Source organism: Chrysochloris asiatica, unplaced genomic scaffold (assembly GCF_000296735.1).
Source record: "Chrysochloris asiatica unplaced genomic scaffold, ChrAsi1.0 scaffold00017, whole genome shotgun sequence".
NCBI lineage: Eukaryota > Metazoa > Chordata > Mammalia > Afrosoricida > Chrysochloridae > Chrysochloris > Chrysochloris asiatica.
Window position 1 is genome coordinate 26,553,824 of NW_006408535.1, and position 5,346 is coordinate 26,559,169.

The 5,346-nt window shown below is 39.0% G+C and overlaps 1 pseudogene; it reads left to right on the top strand.

Moving 5' to 3' along the window:
- The first annotated feature begins 1,588 nt into the window (after window positions 1-1,588).
- Window positions 1,589-4,881, top strand: LOC102835505 (annotated as a pseudogene).
- Window positions 4,882-5,346: the final 465 nt, after the last annotated feature.

The window sequence follows — 5,346 nt, forward strand, 5'->3', positions numbered from 1 at the left end:
TGATTAGAACATTCAGTGCCGCGAATTCCCTGGTTCAGAATCACCAATTTACAGACACAGCTCATACTTTAGAATGGATTGCCATAAAGCTATTGTATTAAAATTTTGAATACAGTGATTCATTGTAACAAATGCACGCACTGTTTTATAACACTCAAGAAAACCTTTCATAGCTTCAGCCATTTGTCTGCTTAAGGAAGGAGAACATTATCCATCATTTTAAATTGGATCACATTGGCTTTAGCACTGTGTTGAGCATCTAACTTTGTATTTGACTTAAACTTTCCTCTTATTTACCCTTGTAACCATACCTCCAAAGCATAAATCCAATGCAAGTGCTGGTAATGTGTCAAAGAAAAGGAAAACAATCATAATAGAAAATAAAGTGGAAATAATAAAGTGATCAGAAAGAGGTCAATGGAAAAGCATTAGGCTACAGTCAGTCAATGATTGGAACAAATTTAAAGGATAAAATGAGAATAATGCTGCATGTGAAAGGCTCAACCCTGATGAAAGCCCCAATTATTACTAAACAAAGTAGTGGTTTAATTACTGAAATGGAAAGCCAACTAAAATCAGCATGATATGCCTATTAACCTTACTTTGGTTGGTTGCTTGGTTATGTGCTGTGGAGTTGGTCTCAACTCACAGCGACCCTGTATAGGGTTTCCTATGCTGTAAATCTTTAAGGAAGCAGAAAGTCTCATCTTTCTTACTTTAGTGCAAGAAAAAGCTTGAAGCCTTTTCAATGATTTAAAAGCTAATGTGCAGCAAGTGAAGGTGACTGTGATGAAGAACTGTTGGAGAAGTGGGCACTGGTTCACCTTTTTCAAAGTTAGGGCAAACTACGTAATATTGAAGAGCAAGGTGAAGCAGCAAGTATGGATATTTTAAGTGAATGGCAGTCCTGAAATGCATTGAAAAAAATATTGAGGAGGGAGGTTCTTTGCAAGACCAAATATTTAATGTAGAAGAGATTGGTTAATTTTTGAGAGAGAGAAAATGCCTGAAATGCCTGCATTTCAAGAAGGAAGAAATGCACCAGGACATAAGATATCAAAGGATAGGCTAATATTATTGATTGGGATAAATGTATCTAGAGATTTCAAGCTCTGGCTTTTGCTTGTTTTCACTACCTAAATCTGAGGCACTTCACTATATTATTAAGACAAGTCTTCCCATTATTTGGAAGGCAAATGTAAACGCCTGGGCTACAATTGTCATCTTTGAAGACTGATTCTTGAACCATTCTGTCTCTGCTGTTGAACATTATTGTTTGATCAAGGAAATTCCTTTCAAGATTCTCCTTGTGCCTGACAATGCATCCAAACACTCAAGCACATTCCATGACCTTCACCTCACTGCAAAGGTCATGTGTTTAACCTGCCAACACCATATCTGTAATTCAGGCACTGGGTCAGGGATTTGTACTGATTTCAGGCCAATTATTTACTCTCACAAGCAATCAGGGCTACCCAAGACGATGTGATGAATTGAGGGGAGTTCTGGGGAATTACACCATCTATGGTACCATTGAAAACAAGCAGTCAAATATGAAAGGGTTATGGTTCAAATTGTCCCCCAATTCATGCATGTTTTTCAGGGGTTTACAGATGATGACATCACCGAATTCAAGCAATCTGTGCTTGATACTGGTAATCAATTGTAGTTAGATATCAGTGAAAATGATGGTGGGAAGTCACTCACTCCCATGCAAAGGACTAACGATGCAAACCTTATGGAATTAGAGCAACAGATGATAGCATTTGAGGAAGAAGACTGGATCTAAAAACTCCAGTACCAAAAAATGATTTGACAAAAATGTTAGCTGAAGACTTTTGTCTCATTAAATCAGGGGTGGAAAAGTTAGAGGAGCAATAGTCTAATACTGAGAAGTTCACCAAGGCTTACCAAACAATTACCCAAGCCTCAGCTGCTACAATAAAGAAAAATAAAAGCTTTCTGCAAGCCTCCCTTCATGTCCACTTCAAGAAACTGACTCTAGTAGTAAACCTCCGTTTCAGGCAGCAGAATCAAACCTTGACTCCTCAGGCTCAGAGCCATCCTGTCCAACACCTGGGCCATCATCTTTAACAGTAGTCATCTCTCCTTCACCTTCTCCTACATCACCAAATTATTAATGCTATCATATGTTGATAATGGTGATGATAATGTTGGGGTCCTGGCGTGGTGTGGTAGGATAATCACTGGACCACAAGGTCGGTTTGAACCACAAAGTTGGCAGTTCAAATTCACCAGCAGCTCCTCAGAAAGCCTATACAGGGTCACTGAATGGGAACTGAATTGATGGCACTTAACAACATCATAATGTTACTTCAAAAATGCCCCAGGATGCAAGAAATCTATGTAATAAGTGTTAGACTTGAATCATGATATATTTGTTTTACCTATGTAAGCTGTTTTAAGTTCTGTTTAATTTTTTTTATAATACTGTATACCTATGTGAACCGTGGTATTGCACTGTAGGATAAGCACTGACTGCTAACCACAAGGTTGGCAGTTCAAACCCACCAGCCATTCTTGGAAATCCTATAAATCGTCAATATGAGTTAGAACCAACTCCGTGGTACACAACAATAAAAACATATCTACACATATATGCACACATGTGCATAGATTCTCTCTCTCTACAGTCAAGCATGTACTTCCTTTTATTATTACTGTGTCATTGTTACATACAGTATTATTATCCTTAAGATATCTTAGTGTATTTGGATGTGTTTCTTAAGTGTTTTATATGCATTTTGTTGTTGTTGTTGTTAAGTGTACTCCAATCTGTTCTGGTGCATAGAAACCTTGTACAGGGATTCCAAGGCTGTTAATCTCTGTGAGAGCAGAAAGCCTCATCTTTCTCCCACCAGCCACTCTCAGAAATCCTATTGGACCTTGTGGTTTGCAGTCCAATGTTCATCCTTCAGAGCCACTGCGCTCCCCTTTCTATGCATGCTGTTGTTGGTGTTAAGTGCTGTCCTGTCTTTTTCAACTCATTGCTGTTGTTGTTAAATGTTGTCGAGTCAGTTCTGACTCATAACAACCCTGTGTAGGTTTCCAAGAAACAGCTGGTGGGTTTGAAACACTGTCTTTGAGATCCGCAGTCCAATGCAAACCTATATAGGGTTTCTGAAGAGTGTCTTGTGTAGGTTTGAACCACCTACATAATGGCTAGCATTTCATTGCTTAATCTATAGTGACATACCAGGACTCCATAGAAAGGCAAAAAGTACGTAATATACTAAGACATAATATACTAAGACTGGACAACATTGAGAAGTATGAGTATTCCAGAACACTTAATTGTACTTCTCAGAAATCTGTACCTGGACAAGAGGCAGTTGTTCGAACAGAGCATGGGAACACTGAATGTTTTAAAATTGGGAAAGGTGTGTGACAGGGTTGTGTTCTTTCTCCATACTTGTTCAATCTGTATGCTGAGCAAATAATACGAGAAGCTGGGTTCTATGAAGAAAAACGTGGCGTCAGGATTGGTGGAAGACTCATTAACAACCTGCGATATGCTGGTGATACAACCTTGCTTGCTGAAAGTGAAGAGGACTTGAAACATATACTTATGAAGATCACAGAGCATAGCCTTCGATATGGGTTACATCTCAATGTTAAAAAAACAAAAATCCTCACCACTGGACCAATAAACAGCACTCTTATCAATGGAGAAAAGATTGAAGTTGTCAAGGACTTCATTCTTCTTGGATCAACTATCAACGATCACGGAAGCAGCAGTCAAGAGATCAGACGACGTATTGCATTGGGCAAATCTGCTGCACAGGAACTTTTTAAAGTACTGAAGAGCAGAGATGTCAGCTTGAGGACTAAGGTGCACCTGACCCAAGCCGTGGTATTTTCAATAACCTCATATGGATGCGAACGCTGGACAATGAATAAGGAAGATCGTAGAAGAATTGATGCCTTTGAGTTGTGGTGTTGGAGGAGACTACTGAAAATGCTGTGGACTGCCAAAAGAACCAATAGATCTGTTTTGGAAGAAGTACAAGAGTGCGCCTTGGAGGCCAAGATGGCTAAGCTTCGTCTCTCCTACTTTGGACACATTGTCTGGAGAGAATAGAGAAGGATGTCATGCTGGATAAGGTGGAGGGTCAGAGAAAAAGAGGAAGACTCCCAATGAGATGGATCAGCCAGGTGGCATCATTGATGGCGTCAAGTGTGGCAGCAGAAGTGAGGTTGGCCCAGGATCGGACATTGTTTCGTTCGTTCTGCTGCACATGGGTCGCTATGAGTCGGTTCCGACTCGATGGCACCTGACAACAACAACAACATACTAAGATAAGTGTTTGGTGCTAAATAAGAGCCATATGAGCTTGGGATGGCCATAGCCGGCTTATTGACATATGCTCATTCTTTGGCAGACATAGCAAGACCTTAGGTCAAACTTTGGTTATAACATTCCACTAAAACATCTGGCAGACAGAGTGGCCATGTAAGTATATGCATATATACTCTACAACGCTTTTAGAACTTTTGGTTGCAGTTTTATGTTATGGTCTTACAATGTGAACGATGGTGCACAACTCTACATGATAGACCCATCAGGTGTTTTGTATGGTTACTGGGGCTGTGCTATTGGTAAAGCCAGGCAAGCTGCAAAGACAGAAATTGAAAAGCTTCAGATGAAAGAAATGACCTGCTGAGATGTTGTTAAAGGAGTTGCAAAAATAATTTACATAGTGCATGATGAAGTTAAAGATAACGTTTTTGAGCTAGAGCTCAGCTGGGTTGGTGAATTAACAAAAAGAAAACAAGAAATTATACCAAAAGATATAAGCAGAGAAATATGTGAAGGAATCTTTGAAGGAAGAAGATAAATCAGATGATGAAAACATGTAACGTTTACTTGAACATCTATTTTAAATTTCTATTGCAATCTCATGTAAACTATTTAGCCCTGTGGATTAGTACATGCTCAATAACCAATTTTGAATAAAATATTTGTCTTGTAAAAACAAAAAAAAGACTCCCAACCAAAAGAAGTCCAGGCCCAGATGGCTTCACTGGTGAATTCTACCAAACATTCAGGGAAGAGCGGTCACCAATTCAAATCAAATTATTCTAGAAGATAGAGTAGGATGGAAAACTTCCTAAGACATTTTATGAAGGAAACATAACCCTCATACCAAAACCAGGTAAGGACGTTAGTAAGAAAGAAAATTATAGACCAATATCCCTCATGAATATAGATGTAAAAATTCTCAACAAAATCCTAGCCAACAGAATCCAGCAACACATCAAAAAGATAATACATCATGATCAAGTGGGATTCATATCAGGGATGCAAGGATGGTTCAACATTAG